This window comes from Vicugna pacos, chromosome 5 (genome assembly GCF_048564905.1).
Source record: "Vicugna pacos chromosome 5, VicPac4, whole genome shotgun sequence".
NCBI classification, from domain to species: domain Eukaryota; kingdom Metazoa; phylum Chordata; class Mammalia; order Artiodactyla; family Camelidae; genus Vicugna; species Vicugna pacos.
The window spans coordinates 14,617,109-14,640,066 of NC_132991.1; the positions used below are offsets into that span (position 1 = coordinate 14,617,109).

The following is a 22,958-nucleotide window of genomic DNA, read 5'->3' on the forward strand; positions in this document are numbered from 1 at the left end:
GATTCAGGTGGCCTCCCTGAGGGCAGGGCCAGTGCCCCAGTATTTCTGTGGGTTCATCGTTCTGGCAAAGAATTCTGGATGCCACCCGCGATGACTAATCTATGTGCACCTGAATGGTGGGCCTCTCCCACCTCACAAGGTCTGGTTTGGGCAAGAGGCTTATAAAACTTTCTGACAATCAACCTCCAGCTGCTGTCACCAGTCACAAGCCCGGGGGAGGTGATTTGCAGCCTTTGTTAGCAGCCAGTGCAGTATGGGTCCCCATCAGTGTTGGCTGAACTTCCTCTTCCTCTCTTTGGAAACCTCAGTCCTCTTATGCTCATGCTGCTCCATCCTCAAAGTCACTAAGCAGTGTACGTGTGATCCTGACCTCAGGCCTGGAATTAAGCAAATCTGTCTTTGAGACAGATTGGAGGTTTTGCTCCTTCTCAGGCTGTGCCCTGTGAAAGATCAGGGAGAAGATGCCCTGGGGTTCATCACTGTTCACTCCCTTTTCTAAGAAAAGGAGATTTTTTTTTCCTCCCTAGACTTCATGCCCTTAATAGTGACCCTTCCCTTCTCTTGTGCAATAATCCCCCTCCCTTTAGCAAATCCTTCCCCCAGACTGTACTGAGGACCACCTTAGGGTTTAGCATCACCCACACCCAGGCTAGTGAATTACCTAGGATGTTCTGTCCAGCTGTGCATGCTATTGCTAGGAAGAACCAATAGACATTTACCTTTAGCTCTCTGAGCCCCTCCAGAATAGCAGCTCTCTCTTCCCTTTAGACTAGGGAGGACAAGTCTCTTTCGCTTGGATCTAGCTACCCATCTGTTTCAGAAAGAAATTTCCTTCTCAACAACACACTTCTCTTCTAGATTTGTGCCTTCATCTAGAGCCGATCCTATAATTCTTTCACCAGTGCATCCTTCTTAGGCCCCTTCTAACTGGATAAAGCCCCCTCATTTGTCTTCTCACACTCTCAAATCTTTCTTAACTGAGCACACACTAGTTGCCTTCCAATGGTGGAGAATGTCTTTCTTTCCTTTTCTTTTCTTCTTTCACATCCCCTCTCCTCCTCCCACCACCCATCTCCATCCCATCTCCAACCAACATCAGGTCACACAGATGGCAAGCTGATCATGAAATAAGCATTCTTTTCTCTATGCTGTTGGTCTTTAGGGAAAGAACCATCTCCCAAGCACATTACAGTAAGAGCCACACAACTGGACAAGTCATCAGCCTCAGGAAAACACTCATTAGACTTTCTGCCTAAGGCCAAATTAGCTGTCTTTCCCCTGCTCAGAAATACTCAGACGGCTCCTGAAATTCCATTAAGGATAGACATCACCCCTCAAGTCAAAAGGCACTCCAACAGCTAGATTTCAAACTCCCTCGGTGGGGCAACACCGAACTCATAAATTCAGTCACTTTCTATTCCAATGCCCTTCGTACAGTTGGAGGGATGGAGGTGGGGGTGGTGATGGTTGTACTGCCACAGCTTTGCAGGCAGTGGAGAATAGCGCTCACCTGGCAACGGGACAAATCCCTCAGAGGAACCCCGTGTAAGTGGAAAAATCCCCTGTTCCAACTTCCACTCCCATTTTAAGTGTAGATGCTCATTCAGAAACACACTGCTCCCATAATCTTACATTCTCTTTGGCATTTTAGAGTTTACCCACCATAATTTCTCCTGTTCCAAAATGAGATCATACTGGTATTCTTCTAGGGTGTGGGGAATGTTTTAAGAAGACAAACGGAGCCCAGGGGAGGCCAGCACTGAGAAATGAGCCAGATGAAATGAAAAATATCTGAAAAAGAAATGGATCATAGTCTGAAAGCCAACATTTTTAAGAGCAGGCACGTAAATGAACACAGGAAGTCTAAAAAGGGAAACAGGTCTAAGGTCTGAAAGATCAGCACAGGCAGGAAAGAAAACGCTTCGGAATGTGGCCATTAAGTGCAAGTCAGGGCAGCTGGCTCTCCAGGATCAAAAGCCAGGCTAGGCGTGCAGGGAAGCACGGTGATTCCCCCCAAGAAGGACTGGGCCGTGTAATCAGGCACAGGTACAAGAGAAATGAGCAGGAGGTGTCAGAGTTCTGCCTTCTGCACAAGTCCAGCCCGCAGTATCAATAAATACCCAACACCCATCTAATGAATGAATGAATGAATGAACACATGAATTCAGAATGAGGTAGGTATCAGAAATGATGAATGATCTCTAGTACATGGCAGCTGATGCTTCAAATTCAGTCTCCTCAAACTCATAAAAGTAAATAATGTATAAAGGCAATAGTGTAGAAATTGGGAAAAAATTCTAATAAATGGTGACTGACACCTGAACCTCAGTATGTTTATACCTGATGAAAACCCCGGGAGATTTGGCATCACTATTCCCCCACTCACAGGAACCAGGGGTCTGGGAGTCATCCTCAAGACCCACTCCTTCCCCACTAGCCGGAGTCTTATGCCACCAAATTCTCTTGCATCCACCTTCTAAATGCACTCGAAATAGATGCCCTTGTCTCCATCCTCACGACCACTGTTGCTAAACTTCTATCTTTATCAAGCCTCACCGAGACCCTTGCAGAGACCTCCGCACCAAGCTGCCTGCTTCATCCCTCTCTCACCTACCCTCCAAACCGCAGCTGCAGTGATCTTTCTAAAACACAGATCTGATCACCACTCTCCTGCTTAAAACCTGCCAGTGGCTTCCTACTGTCTACAGAATCAAGCCCAGAGCATTTAGGGATTATATAACTTTCCTATCTCATCTCTTTTTAAAAACAAAATTAATTAAAAAAAATTGTTTTCTCCTTAATGGAGGCACTGGAGATTGAACCCAGGACCTTGTGCATGCCAAGCACTCACTCTCCCCTTGAGCTATATCCCCCACCCCCACCAATCTCATCTCCTGTATCTCCCTGCTTGATCACATGGAGACAACAAATATAAAAGGGAGAAAGGCATAATGATAAGAGCGGGTCTGCAGCAGCACTAGATACCACTGGGGATTCCCGTGTGAAATAAAGCCAGCATTGCTGCTGACACACCCTGTTCCTATAAGGAACTTGGATTTTTTTTCGGGGGTGGTGTGGACAAGTACATACAATTCACAGCTCTGTAGAGAGGCCAGAGATCAATTCTGGGCAGTGTGTTCATCTAGCAGCATGGGCAGAAACGCCCTAGATATCAGACATAATGTTCAGGAGTTCCCTGAATAAAAGGTATCAGAGAAATCTAACAAATAAACCAAAAATCCTACAGGTGAGCGCCTCATTCTGTTTTTTGGAGACATTGCAATTTGTTCCCGTACGCTGGGCTTTCTCATTCACTACCACCAGCTTACTAGAAACTCGTATCACCCTATTATTCATTATTTTGACTTAACACTGCCAAAATAATACACAACCCAAAGAGAAAGCCTGTCACAAAACCCAGCATTACTATAATTTCTAGAGCTGAATATAAATTCTTCGGGATTCATCAAAGTTTCAAATTATTAAGTGTATCTATGGATTCTGAAAAGCGTACAAGCTTCAGAAAGTGTAGCAAAAATGCTATAACAATGTCATGTAATTCTCGGTGCAGGCTGCAGCAAAGAATTTTGCCAGCGGTTATGCTATTGAAAATTCACTAAGCAAGTAAGAAAAAAGACATTACTCCCCATACTATTCCTCATCGGGATTGAAAACTGGGAGGAAAAGGCAGGGAAAAATACTCAACCAAAGCATTTCATAAAGAGCCTCAAGGTAGAGCCAGGGGAAGACAGAAAACGGGTTTAAGTAGAACTTTTGATTTCTGCCTGGCTAGACACCCACCGCCCCCCTTAGTTCCCTGGAAAGCATCCACAGACCACCTACCATGCGCCGAGCAGTGTGAGGCTGGGAGTACAGGCAGTGGTCTGAGTGTTGTACAGAGTGCATGACGCGTGAGGACAGTGATCTACAGGAAGACGGAAGGCAGGGTACCGAGAAGAAGCAGGGGAGGGCTGGGTTGGATTCAGGATGGCGCCAGCCCATGTGTAAGCCCCGGACTGGCCTTGATGGCAGAAATTAAGTGAAAACTCTGACCTGGGCAGCTAGCACGACAAACAGGCGCCTGGTGGTGCATTCACAACCACTCTAAATACCAGCAAGTACAGGGAGAACAAGCTTGGACAAAAGCAGGGTTTCCCAAGATGTGTTATGTACATCGCTGGGGTTTTGTAGAATAATTGTAGGCAGCTCACGGAAAAATATACTTATACTGTCATAGCTATATATTTATTTCAGTATATATTAAAAAAAAATAAAAAATAAAACTAATCTTGTATAATTGTTTCACAATAAAACCAACCTGGTTTCATGAATAGTCTTGCTTATGGTATGCTAAGTTAAAAAAAGAGCTGACATGAAGAAAAATTATAACTAAAGTCAGTGACAGCACAGGTCTCACTAGGATAAGGAAAATCATGAAGGTTACACCAAAACGACGATAGTTTGGAAAACTCTGAACTTAACCAAAGAGATAAGACAAGGCATGTCAGCGGATTGAAAAAATATCCAGTGCTGACGTTAAAATGATCCTCTCAGCGAGGTTTCTTTTTCTTGTTAGGTAAATTACAGACATAAAACAATCTGAGTTCTTATTTACATAATAAGTCTCAAATTTTCACAGAATAACCAGTTTGGAGAATCTGAATTCAACTTCCTAGCTTCTTGGGGATGCCTTTTTTTTTTTTTTTTTTGCATCTAATTGCCTGAAGTCAGATAGAAAGAGCTGACTTCCCTGGCAAGCCTGCAATCACAGGCGTGGGGTGTGGCACTGCCGAGCAGCAGGTGAGCTGCAGGTATAATTAACCTGTCCAATCTTCCTTCCCAGGCCTCCTCGTCCGGGCATAGGGAGCAGTCCACAGCCCCAGAAAGGGTATCAGAGGGAAAGCAGCATGTGCCATCTCGGAAATTAACTGAAACCAACAAAAACCTCCCCCTATTCCGCCTCACCCCGACTCAGAACATCTTAACTGCAGAGAGGCTAAGCTCATTAGGTGCTGCTCAACTGTTGTCAGAAGATTATCAAGTATTAAATTTAAAACCTATACAGTCTTCATGCTTCCTGACAAAAGTTTATAAGGGTATTTTTCCAGAAGTCCTATCTGGAATGATTGTGAAGTGGTGATGTGTTAAGGAGCTTATCCCACCAATGCGGATGTGAGCAATTTGTTTCTGATTATTTCAATCAACAAGCTTTACAGGAAATCCTAATAATAAAGTAACTTCTGCCCCAGAAGAATAAATCCTGGTGCTCTCAATATCCAGATAACATAATTGTGCTATTAAGAGCTGTTTCATCAGTAACGATGGTCTTTGTACAATGATGGAACTCTATTTACCTAAGATGCCAATGGTGCCTCATGCAAAATAGGGTTTATGTATAACATTAGTTGAATTCACAGCATGAATTCACATTCCACCTTTGCATTGGTCAAAAAAACACTATTTCACACTCCATTGCCCTAAGAAATAAATTAATAAAGCTCACCGCTTTTCCTGTGAATCCCAACGTGCGTATCTCTCTCGGTACAAAATAATATCTTCTTAGTCTTGCCCTTGCGTGTCCTCTGAAGCATTCACGGAGAGAGAATTAGTTTTTGGACTACCCCACCCTGCATCTGACCTCCAGATGTATTTCACCAAACTGGGCTCCAGCCAAAGCTGGGGAAGAAATTCCGGCACTAGTGATGGTTTCATTCTTTCATGTCAAATGAAGGGAGGAAAGATACCAGGATTTTTTCGTTCTCTTCAAAATCCCACAAAATACCAAGTCTCATCGTTCCAGAATAAAACTGCAGCAATACACCCCTGGCTCAGTGTAGGCAGGGACCATTGCCTCTGCACTTACTCACTTTTGTGTCCACAGTGTCTGTCACAGGTAGATACTCAATACTTAGCACATAGTAGGGTGCTCAAGAAATACTTATGGAATCAATGAATAAGCATTATTAATGTGATAGCCCAGATCTGAGAAGGTGATACACTGTGAAGTCAGGACACTTCAAACTGCAGTAAAATGTATTTACCAGGAATCTCACACCCATCTCTGTGTAAGGTACTTTGGAAATGGAAAAGAATCAAAAGTAGGATTTATAATTAGATGAAGGGAACCAGCCTAACACAATGAATACACCAGCAAGCAAATAAGCATATGCACTTATTTGGAAAGATGTTTAAAATATTATATTTTAAGTGTCCAAAAAAGCCAAGTGCAGAAGTACAAGAGAGAAAAGGAGAGAGAAAATCTACTTTTGGCCTCTTTGTGTCTTACCTAGCGGGATCTAAAGTCTAATTCCTCTTTTAGAAAGAAAAAAAAGATATTTATTTGTTTTTCGTTGTGAATTATTTATGTGAATACACAGACAAGATTGACTCGGCATGGGAAAAAGTCTAAAAGTTCACACCAAACTCATGAAACTGTGTAATGATGTTCTTAAATCCGAAGGGTAGAGTTTGGGAAAGGATGTCCTCCCGTTCTCTTTTACGTACTTCTGCATTGCCTCAATTTCTTACAGTGAAAAAGTATCACTTTTGTAGTTACATGAAACAATTTTTACAAGAAGGCACAGTTCAGTAACCACACCGTGAGGCATGTATTGAGAATTCTAGGAGCTCAATGCAACTTTGACCGGAATACAATTAATCAAAGACCTCAGTCAACTAGCATTCTTTCCCCTTTGTTGTACTCTTAGGAAAAAGAAGCAAATCATATAAAAATAAATTAGTTTCAAGAACTTAGGAAGCAGTATTATTTGTCAAAAGTAACTAGTTTGGGGTCTGGCTCAACTATCAACCATTCAGCTCTTCAAGCCATGCACCTCCATCTTCGTCTGGGTATAGTTATTACTGCTGTTTAGACATTTGCGGTTCTGTGTGTGGTCCCAGACAAGCAGTTTCTCAGAGTCAAAAGCTCCAACTAGACCCACTGAATCAGAATCTCTGGGATCAGAATCCATGAATCTGGATTTTAACAAGATCCCCAGCTGATACATATGTCCATTAGTTGACAAGGACTAGTTTGGAAGGCTAACTCTGAGCTTCTGCATGACTCTTCACATACAAAGAAAAATAGATTTTATTTCATTGAATTTTCCTTTTGCAAACAGGAAAGTAGACATTTTATATTTTCTGCAGGACGTGTGAAAGAGTGTTAACCAGTAAGCAAAGTGAACCAGACATATGGTCATCCCCTCTCTATTACCCCACCAAATTGTTGGAAACGACACTGGAACTCAACACAGTAAAACAAGAAGAGATAGTAGAAATTTGCAGCTTCTGAGTAAGTTTGGGAAAGTATAATCCTGTGATTCCTTCCTTTAACCACCAGAAAGTGCTCATGCATTGGCAGGGCAAATACAGGATCCAGTTCTCAGAACTGGGATGACAAGGCATCACATTTAAGATGCAACCACTTCCCATCCCATACCAACGACGGACATCACCAATCAATTATGGTACATTGTCCTCCCAGCCAAGATGCTGCACCAGAACCCTCAACAGAGAACCACAGGTAACCACGGCCCGTGAATAAAAGTTAGCATTTAAGAACAAATGCTTGTCCATCCCTATTTAAAAGTTGCTAGAAATGATAAGTAACATGATTAAGCGATGATAAATGAATGACAGGTACTTTAAGGCTCCACTGGGTGAGCAAACCAAACATGAGAGATTAGGAAATGGCCAAAGATTGCCCCCTCTATCTAGAAACATATTTATCCTCCCCAAGCTGTTTGATTTGTGGAGACTGAGATTAGAAATTAGAATCAATGAGATGTTAGAGCCAGAAGGACTCTTATAGACCATCTAGTTCAACTGCTTCTCTCATATAGGAGGAAATATTGATCTAGAGAAATCACAAACCAAGTCATACAGCTAGTTATGATGGAGCCCATCTGGGAATCAATTCTATCTAACCAGGATTTCTCCCACTGTACCAATGGCTCCTAAAACCACAGCAGCCACTGGTAGGATAAACTGGGTACATATATGCATTTGAAGAAAGACAGAGAATAACATCAACCCCTAGTTCCAGGGATAAACCAAACTAGCATAATGGCAGGTCATGCTTTTTGGTACAAGGCTGTAGTCAGCCATCAGGAGGAGTGAAGATAAGCTTCAGAATGCAAGGTTCCTCTAGGTGGCAATGCACAGCTACTTTTAGGAGCCTGGTATGTGGGGATATCAGGGGGGAAATTTCACAGGTCAGCTTTGAGGCTGTACTTGCTGAACATCTGTTCTTAGGTCTCCCAGAGATGCTCAAACTGAAGACATTCAACATTAACTCAGGGTTTGCACTGTACACCCATGCCAAAGCAGCATGAAGCCTAGTCTTCCTCTTCTAGCTATGCAGGACTGAAGACTAGGGGGCATCCCTGACTCCTCCCTTTCTTCAACCTCAAATCCAATCAACTTTGCCATGCATTTTATCCCTGGATATCTTGGGAATTGTCCACATCTCTCTATCTCCCCCATGACTATGGTGGTCTTACATACTGTCCTCTCTTGCCTAGACTTCTGCAATAACTTATCAACCAAGCTTCTCACATTTATTTTGTCCCACTCCCCGATGTGCCCACCACACAGTGGCCAGAGTAACTTTTTTGCAAATCAAAATTCTATGTCACTCACCTCCACTTAAAACCATTCAATACCTTCTCATAAGTTTTAACACGACCCTCAAGTGCCTACAAGATCTGGCCCCACCCACCTCTCCTGCCTCTCTGCATGTCAGCACGCTGCTCCTCTCTCAGTTCCCTGGCTCTCCACGATTCCATTTACTACAGGGCCTTTACACATGCTACCTCTTTCTGGTTCCTTTTCCATCCATCACATCTCAGCTTCAAACTCACTTCCTCCAAGAAGCCTTTTCAGATTCACCAGTGTAGGTCACTGCTCTGTAATATACTCTCCTGGGTATTTGTTTCCTTAGGAGGATTTGTATGAGTTTATAATTATACATTCATTAAGACATTACTTGATTAATGTCTGTCTCCTCATTCATCACCCTGTTCTCACTAGTCTGAAAACTCCGTGAGAACAGGTCTGGGGTCTGGGTCCTTTGTAGCTCACCACTTTATTCTCAGTGCCTACTTCAAAGCCAACACATAGTAGCCAGTAAACATGAAAAAACAGAGGAAGGGAGGGAGGAAAGGAAAATAAATGCTTGGTGTTTAAGTTTATCCCACTATTTATGAAGCACTAGTATAATTATTTGCATCTTCGGGGGACATATGAGAAGGATGCATTCTAGGACTTCTAAGGGAAAGTAGCTCCTTAAGCTCTGTCAGTCGCCCATAAAGCTCACCAGCATATTTCTGCAAAGTGGCCTGTTCTTGAGAGCCATGTATATCCTAAGATCCAAGCCAAGCCATTCCTCTGGGTTCAGACATGACCGCCATGATGTATTATGTCTTGTTATCTCAGACTTACTCTCCCATCCAGTGTCACCCTCATAATTCGAGGCAGAGGTTCTAAGTACCTAGGCACGCAAGTCAGTCGCCGGTATGGGATAATGATTAGCCTGAGCACTGTCAGCAACAGAGGCCACCAGAGGGCAGTTCCTACTGCTCTCGGGTTGACTAGACTCAGCATGGATGGACAACAGGGTACACCAGGATCTCCTGCTCTTTATCACAGTGCTTGAAGCAGTTTTTAAAAATTCCAAATATGATCATTAACTGTCCTGAATGATCCAACCTGTATTTCTGAGGTATGCCACAGCCAACTGGATCAAAGTGTTTTCCAGAGTTAAAACAATGAAAACGTTTGGTCCTGTGCTTGCTCATATATTCACGTGGGTACAGGTTCTCTCTTCCCCACTCCCTTACTCCACCCCCTCGCCCTTATTTGTTCTCTCTCTCTGTGTTCTTGTTTTCCAGAGAACTTGTGTTGAGCAACAAACTAGATTATTTTCATACAAAATTACTTTGTTTTTTTTTTAATCAAAGTGAATATCTAATGGCTTGTTCAACAGTAGAGTCCTGAAATCGAAATGAACCTTCTAGAAGGCTTTGGGACAACAGTACGGCTTCCAGACCACCAAAGTAACATCTTGACTGTTCCCTTATGTCGAGAATACTTGAAGCATCTCGATCAAATTCTCGGCACTGAAGCTGCCTTCTACTTTACCCCAACTTATACCCAGAATAAAGAATGGGTGGTGACATTCATATGGTGCCACTTGTCTATCCGTAGAAGTATGGAAAGAAATTAGACTGTGGCCTCTGGACAATTCTTGGCAACCAGACCCACTGTTGTCAATACCTGGGTCCACATACCTATACCTCACAGGACAAGTCCATGCCTGGAACCCTTCAGGCTCCAGGAGAGAGAAGACAGTTTCCAGCGGCATCTGTTTTAAAGGTGGAGACTATTTTAGCCCCTGGGAATGTTCTGGGTACCAGTCAGTGATGACTAACTCCTTGACTTTCCGGATTAATGTACTTATTACATGCCTACCAGGGAGGACGCAGAACCACATACACACATCTGATGCCTGGAGGAATGTGACCTATTTCCACTCCAGTTCTGCCTTTTAACCCAGCTCCCTGCAGTTAATTCTTTCTTAGGAAAAGAGCTTCTCCTGGTTTTTCATGAAATATGTTCTTTCTAAGCTTAATTTTCCCTGTTCCCTAAAACTACATTGCTTGATGTTTTCTTGGCTCCTTTTCCATTCCCCCAGCCAGGACCTCTCCACCTCCGTACCCTCCCCAGCTGCTTCTTGTTTCCTCTAGAGCAGTGGTTCTGCACCCTGGCTTCGCAGTGCAACCACTTGTAGACTTGAAAATAGACACACACGAGCTAGCACCTGTGTCTCGGCCCCACTCCAGGACAAGTCAGTAAGATCTTTGGGGAGTGGGGCTTGGTCACTGAGAACTGTTTGCAGGCTCTTCAGGTACTGCATTGTACAATCAAGGGTGAGAACCACCACCTTAAAACTTCTTTACCTAATTGTACCTTTTCACTTTCACTCACTCATTCAGAATTTATTTATAGATAATTTTGTCATTATTGAAAATTTTATATACACCTGTGTTTGGTCCTTCAGCACATCTAGAGGTACAGACATATGCTTCTTTTAGGTTGACATTCTGAATATTCTCAGCCTCCAGGTTCTCACTTGCAGTCTCTCCCCTCTCCCTCAGAAAGCTCTCTGTCTCTACCATAGTGCCAATTACCATCTACTCCCTGGGAGCCCCCAAGTCTAAATATTCAGTCCAGATATCCACCTTGACATACGGACTACTATATCTAACTACATAGTGGACTTTTGCTTTGGCTGATCCATGGACAAGCAAATTCAATGCACCATAATATGTTTCGACTGTCCACTGAACACAGTTCTTGTGCATCCTCTTAGTTGGTGTCCCCATCATCCATCTGGTCACCCAAGTTTCAAACCTGAGAGTCTTACTTCCCATCCCTCTCCCCTAGCACTTCATCCTCTAAATTTGTTGTCATCTCCAAAACACTGTGTCCATCCGCACAGCCCGTGCCCAGTGCCCTGAGTCAGGCCTCATCATCTCTCTCTAAGGATGTTGATGGGTTTCTCTGACTTTATTTTGCTAACTAGTTCCACCTTCAGCAGAATCACCAGGGTAGATCATCTAAAGGGAAATGTGACTCATGCCACTGGTCTTCCTTTGCTCAGAAGTAAAATTTAAGGTCCTTAACCAGGCATGCAATGCCCTCCAAGGTCGGATACGACCTAACTCTCCAGCCTCAACTAGTATGAATGACACAACCACAATTTCGGTTACAACATAACATGGCTTGCAGCTTCAGCTTCCCTTTGCCAGCTGGAGTCTTCCTCACTCCCACCCCCGTGGCTTTGCTCAGGTACTTCTGTCTGCAAAACTCAAACTCCCACCATACAAACATTCTGTGATTAACTGATTTGTCATTATGATAAATGCCTATCTCAACTATTATACCAGTGAAAAACAAGAGTGTAATTAAGGGTGTTTGTTTCTGTCTTCCCCATTAGATGGTCAACTCCCTAAAGACAGTAACTATGACTGTACTGTTATTGGTTTTTTTATGTTTTTCTTTACATTTCCAAAATCTAGCACAACAGCTGGTACATCTCAAGTACTCAGTAGCTACGCATGGAATGAATGAACACTGCCTCCCTTTAAAAAGCTTAAAATCTAATAAGTTTATTTTATGTTCATCTATCAAAGTCCATAAATAGCTTTTTTTTTCTCCCAAACTCTTAACATGTACCCCAAAGGTCCATTACACTCAATATACAAATAAGAAAATTTAACTCAACATTGGGAAAATTTAGCTCACTACAGCTTTCCAAGAATTTAGAGGGACCGTGTATTCCATTGTCTTAAGACTGATGTAAAACGACACTCTGAGAAGGCTACAGAGCCTAAAACTGACCTTATAGCTTTCCATAATTTGATTGTTTTTCAGAAACAGCTCTCAGCAGAAAATGGACTAAAATCATCTCAGTACAGAAACCAAGTTATACAATCAGACAAGTAATGAGGCTGGTCTGCTGAATTAAGAGCTATTGATTGGCCTGACAATCCTGCATTCAAATAAACCAGCTCTTTTTGGAAACTAGACTTTTGGATGTTATGCCAAAGATGTGAATGAGTGGAACAGACCTTTCCAAAGGAGCGATTATACATGATGCTTACTTTGTTAGAGATTTGAGTAGAAACCACTGAGCCATTGAGTAATAAACTCAGTTAGACCTTGTTAAAATCCTACAGCCAGCAGCATTTTGAGAACTTGTTGGTTCCGCATCTTCATTCCAACCTGTTTGAACCTGAGTTGAGCACATGAAAGCTTTCAGTTATCAAACAAGTGCTTATATATGCACATTGTTTCATGTTCATCTGCACCTGCCTGGCAGTCATCATCAGAAGCCCTAGAAATATTTAGAGAACCAATGGACTGCAAGCCACAGTTAATAAAAAATTCTTGCAGTTTTAATTACAAACTAAACCCAAGCATGTTTCAGCTCTATAAAATGGATCTGGAATATCTGGGGTACTGCTGCTGTTTGTAACCACACATCAATTATATTCATCTTTCACACTGAGTTAGTGCAGCACTGCAGACTGAGGTAAGGCCAGCAGGTTTTGATATTTATAAAAATATTAGTTCTAACACTTGAATTCTGTGTAACCCAGCCTCCAAAACAAATAGAGATTAATAAGTAACATTTTCACTTGCCTTTCCCCTACCATGGGGATCTTGTCTAAGTCATCTTTCTATCTATGAAGCCAAACAAAGGAAAACTAGGAAGCTTGGTGCTATAAATATTGGGAAGGAAAATTGCTATGCTTTGTTTAAAGGTCATTAGTGGTAGAAAGAAACCAAGACGTCAACCAAGTATCACAGCTTCTCCTTGCTTCTGAATTCTGACTACCAAGAAACAAGATGAAAGATGATGTAAGAGATTCTTATTAGGGATCTTGGTCTCCATTTGCTTATTCTTTCACTGGGCACCCACTTGTGACCTGGCCTTGTACTGGGCACTCAGCACACAAAGACACATTAGAAAGAGCCCTGCCATCTTTCCAGAGATGCTTTCTATATAATGGGTGATTCACACAGGCAATCACACAGCTTGGTAAGTGTGAGGATGTAGACATGCAATGTTCCCTCACTCTTTCAACAAATATTCTGGCCTGAGTTTAGGAAGTCAGATACTGTATTAGGTACCAGTGAACCAAATCCAGTCCTTATCTTTAAATAGGTACCAGTGAACCAAATCCAGTCCTTGTCTTTAAATTGTCTGTAAGAGGTATTCAGACAGTAAATACCCAATTACAAAATGGCAAGATAGGGCTATGGTAGGTCAAGTGCATGGAAACAACTAGCAAGGGCTCCCAACTCAGATGTGGGGGTCCAAGGAAATTCTCTGAGGAGATGGGCCACCCAAGAGAAGAGCTAAAAATGGATCTGCATCAGTCAGGTGAAAGAGGTGGGTGTGGGGGTGGAGGCTGTAGGCTGAGGGAGCTGCAGGTCAGGGGACTTAGAAACCAGCAAGGACATACACACTGTAATGATTTAAAGACTAGGGTTGGCTTTTGGCTTTTGGCTTGAAAGAGGCCAAGATGCAGCCTTCTTCAGTCATTCCACATCTGGGTTCATCCAACACCAGCCACCTCCATCATGCTGCCTAAGTTCAACCCCAGTGAGATTAAAGCCATATACCTGAGATGCACTGCTGGGGAAGTTGGTGCCACACCTGCCTTGGCCCCCCATATTGGTTCCCTGGGTCTGTTTCCAAAAAGGCTGGTGATGACATAGCCAAGGCCACTGGTGGTTGGAAGGGTCTGAGGATTACAGTGAGACTGATCATTCAGAACAGACAGGCCCAGACTGACATGGTACCTTCTGCCTCTGCTCTGATCATCAAAGCCCTCAAGGAACCACCAAGAGACAGAGAGAAGCAGAAAAATATTAAGCACAGGGGAAACATCACATTTGATGAGGCTGTCAACATGGCCTGATAGATGCAGCACTGATCCTTAGCTAGAGGACTCTCTGGAACCATTAAAGAGATCCCGGGACTGCCCAGGCTGTGGGTTGCACTGTTGATGGCCACCACTCTCATAATGTCATGGATAACATCAACGGTGGCGTGGTGGAATGCCCAGCTAGTTAAGAATTACAAAGAAAAGTGATTTAATAAAGGGTTATTTGACAAACAAACAAATAAATAAATAAAACAAACAAACAAACAAACCCATAAAGACTAAAGTCGGCATTACTATAGTGTTCACCCCAAAGGAGTTTTGCGGAGCAAAAGGAACATTAGAACATTAGAAGAAATATTAGAACGTTGCAGTATGGAGTTTGAAAACGTTTATCCTAACCTTGCAAACGAACCCAATAAATAAGTAGTGATGTTTTTCACAGAAATCCAGGTGCCATTCTGGAGGAGGAACCTCCAAAACTATAATACAGAATTACATCATATACAGGGAAATACAGGTCAGTTCATCAAAGTGGTCACCAGGAAGGTGTCAGGAGAAAACAGACCAAAGAAACTACAGTTCCTTGGCCTCAAAGATAGACCCAGGGAGATAGGATCGAAGTTTTAAATCATACGTGAAAATGCCAAACGCAGGGTCTGGCTGGTTTCAGTGGACAGAAATATTCAAAAGGCAAATTTATCTCCTTGGTCTTGAAATAATACAAGAGATTATTCCTACTACTCCCCTTGAATTTTTGTATTGAAGTCTAGTTGATTTATATGTTATGTTAGTTTCTGGTGTACAGCATAGTGATTCAGATATATATATATATATATATTCAGTTATATGTGTATGTATATTCTTTTTCATTACAGGTTGTTACAAGATATTGAACATAGTTCCCTCTGCTATACAGTAGGACCCTGTTGTTTATCTATTTTATATATAGGAGTTTGCATCTGTAATTCCAAAGTCCTAATTTATCCTCCCTGCCACCACCTTTCCCCTCTGGTAACCATTAGCTTGTTTTCTAAGCCTGTGAGTCTGTTTCTGTTTTGTAAATAAGTTCATTTGTGTCATTTTTCTAGATTCCATATATAAGTGATATCATATGACTCCCCTTGAATTATTAAATGAGATGAATAAAATCCTTAGCAGTGTGTCTGCCAATAGTAAATACTCCCTACATGTTAGCTGCTAGTGCTGTTACAGTAATTGTCATCCATGAGACACCAGTTAGTAACTTATGCAATGCATGCGTCCAGATGGGAAGAATATTTCTTTTTTTTTTTTATCATTTTTAAAATATTTAAAAAAAATTTTTTTTTTTGGAGGGAGAGGTTATTAGGTTTGTTTATTTATTTGTTTGTTTATTAATGGAAGAACTGGGGATTGAACTCAGAACCCTGTGCATGCTAAGTACACACTGTACCTCTGAGTTATACCCTCCCTCCATGAAAAGCATGTCTTACTTAAGAACAGACAGCTCAGACGAACACATTAAAGATGACTAAAGGATTGATGAGGGATCCAGGCTGAGATGTGTGAGGAGCATGCCTGTGGCACCTGCCAGTCTCCATCTCCATGGTGCTGTCCACTTGGGACAGGTGGATGGGCTGGAAGGATTACGTAACGAGCTCAATGTCCTCCACAGACTTTTGTTCACACAAACTCTCTCTGACACTATGAGGAGGGCTCTTTTGTTCACATATAATGGCCGAGGCTAAAGATTCCTTGAAAACCAAATAGCCAAGGCTTGTTGGGGTCAGAACACGTAAGACTAAGTAAAACTTTCACATCGAATCAACAGTGTTGGTTACCATTGGCTTTGTGGTTAACAAGCAGGAGAGAGATTGCCCTTCAGTAATTTTATTTAAGTTGTGTATATCAATAGAAAATTATCCTATTTTCATCCAAACACCTTCCATTTTCCTCAAGACACAAACTGTCACACACGTAACAAAGATAAATTATCCCCCTACCCAGCACATCATTTTTATGTCTCTTTCCCTCCCTCTATCCCTCAAATGTTCTTTTTCTTTTAATTTTCACATCCATTGCCCATGGAAATATCGTGAAGGAGTAGCTAAATCACCAAGACATGTAAAATCTGATGGACATGGCCAGCAACACTGGCAAGCTGGGGGTAGTCATAAAAATTCTGCTTGGAATTTAATCGAAGTAGATTAAGTTCAATGAACTTTGCCCATTCCAATAAAAGGTAGAAACAAAATTGGTAAGCATAAAGCAAAACTCCAACTAAATGTACAACGTGGTTGCACGGGGTTTTTAAATGTTCAGAGGTACCTGTTTATGCCACCTCAGCTCACCCAGCCACGTCGACCGGCTGGCTCTACTGAATAAGAATCACCTATCCCATGCTGGTCCTTCCGTCTCCTGAAACCCATAGTGGGCCCTGCAAGCTTCTCACATCAAAATGAGATTTAGGGTATTAGCCTTGGCTTCTGATCATCTGAGTTAAGACATAGAGTGTATTAGTTTGCTAGGGTGGCAGTAAAAACGTACCATGAATGCACGGCTTAAACAAAAGAAATTTACTTTCTCCCAGTTCTGGAGGCCAGGAGTCTAGACCAAGGTGTGGGCAGGGCTGGTTCCTTCTGAGACTTTCTCCCAGCTTCTGGGGGTTTGCTGACATCACCCACCTCTGCTCTCATCTCCACATGGCATTCGCCTCGTGTGTGTCTGTGCTTATTTCTCCTTTTTATAAAGACACCACTTAGATTGGATTAGGGCCCATCCTGATGATCTCATTTTACATTAATTACATGGGTACAGATCCTGTCTCCACCCAGGTCACATTCTGAGACACTGGATGTTAGAACTTCAACTTAATGATAGAATTAAATAGAAATTCTTTCCAATATTATGAATTGTTGGGAGATACATTAAATTCATGATACATGATTATATCTTCACCATTATTATCATTCAGCTAAGTCTACGGAACAGCAATTATAATGGGAAAGGCACAAGCTTGTAGTTAGATGGACTTAGATTGAAATTTAACTCCGCCGTTGCTCTGAGCTTCCCTCCTGTACAGGAGCTTCCCTCCTGTGTGACCTAGAGAGGAAATCCCTATCACGCAAGAATGATGTGAAGATTTGGTGGGGAAAGCAAACGAGAAAGACCTACTTCCAGAAAGAAATAAGGCCAGAATCTTGCACATTACAGGTTGCCAGTAACTATTTACACCCAGCTCGAATAACCCACATCAGGTCAGACCACTCTTCCAATAAAACAAACAAAGCACAACAAAGTCAAACTTCTTTCCTTGTTTCAAAAAGTGAAACCTCTTAAAAATAATTTTAAAAATCTCTCAAGTATCTTTTTTTCTAAGACTCTGAACACCCCTTCCTCCCAAAATAATAAATTTTTTTAAAAAGGTTTTTTATTGTTTGTTTACCCAACTCTGTAGAAAGCAATCCAAAATGATCCTTCTTGTCTTTTCATGTTTCAGTCCATCTGATCATTTGATTGTAAGCTCTTCGAATGGAAGAACAGTGTATTCAGTGTATCTGAAAACATTTCCGAAGATAGCCTTCCTGTTAACCACCCTCTCTCTGTAATTCAATGGGAACTGAGTGCAATTATGAAGGATATGTTCATTTCCCAGTCTGTTCCTCCTCACTAACCTTGATGTTCATTGTCTTTTGGGGTATTTTTGTTGCCTCTTGCATCCTTAATGCTCAAAACTTGCTTGCAGAAAAAAACACAGATGTATTTTTGAGGACTGCATAATAAAGTCCTCTGAGGTTGCTGGGTATTATCGGGCAGGTTGTAGACAAGCATGCCCCCACATAACCACTGTAAATTTTTATAGTTACTATGCCAATTCTCTAGCAAACGGTTGGTTGCAAGTCCTTGTTCCAGTATAAATCTGTACTTTAGGACAATTTTCTAATTTTTACAGGAAGGGATGCTTTTACTAACTTGCAATGAAGGCAATGCCCAGGCTACCATTGTCCTTGCTGCTGGTAATTATATGTAACTCTCTCTGGAGAGTCTCAGGTAAGGAGAGCTAAACCAAAGGAAGAGAGCTCTGTGCTATTTCTAGCATTAGTTATGTGAGGAGTTGATTTGGGGAGAATCTTCTGAAAAGTCCTATCTCTGGGTCAGCCTGCTGCTCAGCATCTGCTCATGATGGAAGATTTTACTCAGGAGGGACTCCTGGCTGGGTGATGATTCTGCCAGCGCCTGGTGTTGCTCATCAGAGAGATGGAGACACTCAGGAAAGAGTTACTTCCAGGCAAATGTTCTCCTCTCTGATTCCTGACCCCTAGGGACTTGGCCACCACGTCTTCTTCACTCACATCACAGCTGACTCTTCTGGAAGAGAAACAGACTCATCCAGAAGAGGCTCTCAAGACAGGAAACAACTGATATATTGTAATATTGGGTAGAAATCAGGCATACTGACATGTGGTAGAGACATTTTAATCATCCAAAGGAAAGGTTTTTACTGAATTATCCAAATTGTCTCATACAAAATAGAAATCTGACCAATAAAGCCAGTCAACAGAATCATTCTGAACCATCTTTTTTTCAACATAATGAGCATAAGAAGTGGAAGAAAACATGTCTGTTTTAGACAAATACATATTCTAGTTGGAGAGCATGAAAAATAGCAATGATAAATGTTCAGGAGGGCAAAAGTGTCTGATACATCAATATTAATGTCCTTGGAGAAAAATACATGGAGTGATTGGGAGGAAAGCCCACTGGATGGAAGTACGTGGGAAGCAGAATGGAGAGACGGAGGCAACCCAAGTTTAACAGTCCCTGCAGCAAAAGAGGGCGGGGCCCATTGGATGCATGTGACTGGACAAGTTTTGAACAACTGACTTGAAGGCAGCCAATCACAGGAAGCAAAGAGTGTGAGAACGTGGCTGGAAGTTTATAACAAGGAGTTTGGCAGGGCACTGGCATCACAGATAATGGTGTCAAAAGTCACATAAATCAAGATTCCCCCGCAGAGGCCACTTTTCAAAGTGTAACAATGACGAAAAACAAAAATTTGAGGATGGAAGGGCCAAGGAGAAATTAAGAAACAGAGAAAATCAGAGAAGTATCAAGAAAGAGACCACCTCCTAGCTCGCTGAGGGCTTCCCGGATCCCAGGTTCTATTCCTGCCAAATGTGCCTCCTGCTGGAGGGAGCCCTGGAATCTTGCAACCCAACACACTCACTCTTTATTTGACCTAGGCTCAGTGAGTTTCTGCACCTTATAATCACAGCTTTGGAACAAAAGCTACACAAATGCCTGGTAGAGGGAGAGAAAAAGAGGCTGTAAAGGAGTTGGGGCAGTTCAAGGGGAGGGGTCTTTGGGGGAGGAAGAGAGGATCAGGTTAGGGAGGGCTCGAGGCTCACAGATAAAGAATGAGTCATTGACCCTGAGATTAAGACCAGTCGTCTTTACAGAGCCAGGGTGGTGCAGGCAGTACCAGTAGGGAGAGGAAAGCTCTCATATGATTCTGTCCATATTGATAGGCAAGAATCCAAATATGGAGAAGCCCACTTCAGGAATTTTTTTCAGTGTTTTATATGAGGTTCTAATTTTTCCCCCTAATGTTTCCACTGAAGCTAAATCCCCTTCAGTGAGAACACTTTTTGCAGATTATTAAAAGAGACAGTGTGAAACCTTCAATAATATTTAGAAATATATGTAGGAGGACTAACTTGATTCATTCATCACATTTTCAAGTAACTGGTGTGGGCTCCATTTCTGACCACATAGCATAGTACAGATAGACTTTTGTATCTCAAAATTAATGAAAAAAGGGGGGACTTGGAGGTCTCAGTAGTTCTCCCAATTTAAATATGCTTAAGTAACTGTGAAAACTGGTCAGTTTACACATAAAGTCATGCCAAGTTAAAACAGAAAAGTTCCATTGATACTGACCACATTTTTGGCTCCTACTGAATTGCTACATAAATATATAAAGCAGGTCTGTAATACTATATGTCTGCAAAAACATATTTTTGGCAAACAAAAGTTTTTCCATTTTTAATCTCAATCTTCCTTACCCAGTATACTTAAATTATTTTTAAATTCCTTTGGGTGCTAAGTATCTTCTCTGCCCTCGACCCCCTCCCTTTTCCCACCCCTTCTCTATCTTAAACTCATTCATCCTTTTCTTTTACAGAATTACATGTAAAACTGTTTGGTATTAATGGAGATTGCAATTTTCAGTCTCTCCAAATCCAGCTTCTAGTTGCCAGGGGAGCAACACCTGAAGCTCAGTGTCTTCGCCAAGAATATTACAGCAGATTGAATTGTGGTCTCCCCAAAAGATATGTCCATATCCTAACCTCTGGAGCTTGTGACTGTGATCTTATTTGGAAAAAAGGTGTTTGAGGATGTATTTGAGCTAAGGATCTCCAGACAACATCATTTTGTATTATCTGCTGGGCCCCATATCCAAGGGCAAGTGTCTTTAGAAGATGCACCAAGAGGACAGGTAGAGAAGGAAGAAGACCACGTGAAGATGGAAACAGATATCTGAGTGATGCAGCCACAAGCTAGGCAGTGGAAGAGGCAAGGAAAGGCTCTCCCTCAGAGCCTCAACTTGACTTGGATGTCTGGCCTCCGGGAAGGAGAGAGGACATTTTCTGTTGTTTCGAGCCACCAAGTAGATGGTAATATGTTACAATGATTAAATGGTACCCATTTATTTTTTAATTTGCTTTTCATTAAAGTCATGCTTTCTGTATACAATGCTGATTTTTTTAAACCAATATAATCTCTAACATGATTAAAAATAAGTATATTGTAATGAAGCATTAGTACTAAAGTTAATGTGTACTCAACCTTCTGATGGTACAGAAGGCAGATCCATCTAGAAAGTTCTCATGAGAAGGAGGTCGTCCAGAGGTGGGGAGGAGATGAGAAAGGAGCTTAGATGGGAAGCAAGGACTTGGTTTGAGATGGTGGATTTGGAAACTGATGGAAAAACTTATTTCCCTTTAGGTCATAGAGGTAGGGCAGGTTACAAGGTAAGAGAGGAGCTGGAGGTCACCTAGGACAAAAATTTAATAGCAATGCAAAATATAAGATAAAGCTCTTCGGTGGCAATACATCTTTATTTACTCACCTGGCCACATTTCCCTAAGAATGTCTAGTGAAATTCAGGAAACAGAAAGCTTATTATAGTTGTGGAAGTAACTGACCAGAGTTTAAGTTTTAGGTCCCAACAGAGAAAGATTTCCAAACCCAAAGTGGCACACTACTGATCTTTGAACAGCTTTGAGAAGAAGAAATCATCCCACAGAAACCATGTAGCAAAATAATTTGCTGATTATGCTTCAGACAGCTAAGAAAGTCCAAGGTCATTTCCAATAAAGTGGGTCTGCAAAAATTCATTTCTAAAACAAATAGTGTAAAACTAAATTCATTAAGATTGAGGCATTCATTTTATAAAGGAAATGATGACTGGATAAGTAAAATGCCATGCATCACTATTTAGTGACAATTAGTATTTCCACAGTATTAAAAAAACACAGAAATTGATTTAATTAAATGTACTTTAGCCCAGCACCTTGTAAGAGTAAAGTAAACAGCCTGTGGTGGCTATGTAGGACCGCATAGTGTTGTAAGTTATTTCATGTATGCATTACTAAAAGTATTTAGTCTAGCCACCAACGTTTTATTGAGTTTTTAAAAATCTGCACGTCTAGTATTTTAACACAAGACTCTTGGTTCAAAATGACTATACTTCACATTCATGTGAAACATAATAGATTTTTCAGGAAAGTCCATCTATGGACGTAATTCTAATAATTCTGGGCTGATGTTAGTGTTCACAGTGGATGATGCAAGTAACTTCTGTCTCTGTGGCCCTTCTGGCCACATCCTTCGCAAGATGTTGTGCTACAGAGCATCCCCCTCTGGGCACTTTCCCCTTCGTGCTCCAAGTACTCTTCCACCTCACGTCCACCAGCCCCAGTTCCCTTCTGAGTAAAAGGGAACAAAGAGGATCCATGTCATTTCAGTCCATCCTCCTCCCACCTTTCAGAGGGTGCAGAAAATGAAAACACGTAACTGGTATGTGATGTGTTCATCATGGGGCTTCCACAGCTGGCCTGCAGCCAGGCCAGAAGGTGTGCATGGAGAGGAGACTTTTCCCCAGCTGGTTCTGAGCCTATTAACTGCCCTGTGCAGGGCCCCCATCCAGTTTCTCTGCACACCCAGACGGCCGGCAGCCTGCTTCCCCAGCTCAGGTACCAAGGCTATCATGCCTCAGTTTCCCTCCCTGTCCCCTGAGGTTTCTGAATTGAATGAATTAAGAGACTAGCCTCAGGTGTTGTCAACATACTTCATCAAATCTACATTTTGGCCATGACTCAGAAGACAATGGACGCTGGGCCTCCATATCCTATTTTTTTTAGTGTATTTCCTTTTATTATTTTTTTCTCTACACACTTTTACATAGTTGCATTGTATGTGCAATTTTATGCCCTGCTTAAAAAAAAAAAAGAA

General features: G+C 41.9%; 1 protein-coding gene and 1 pseudogene across 4 annotated transcripts in view; one reads left to right on the forward strand and one right to left on the reverse strand.

Moving 5' to 3' along the window:
• The window catches only part of NCKAP5 (NCK associated protein 5), a 912,592-nt gene that overhangs the window by 654,344 nt on the left and 235,290 nt on the right, over window positions 1-22,958 (reverse strand). The window lies entirely within an intron of this gene.
• Window positions 14,155-14,650, forward strand: LOC102538003 (large ribosomal subunit protein uL11 pseudogene; annotated as a pseudogene).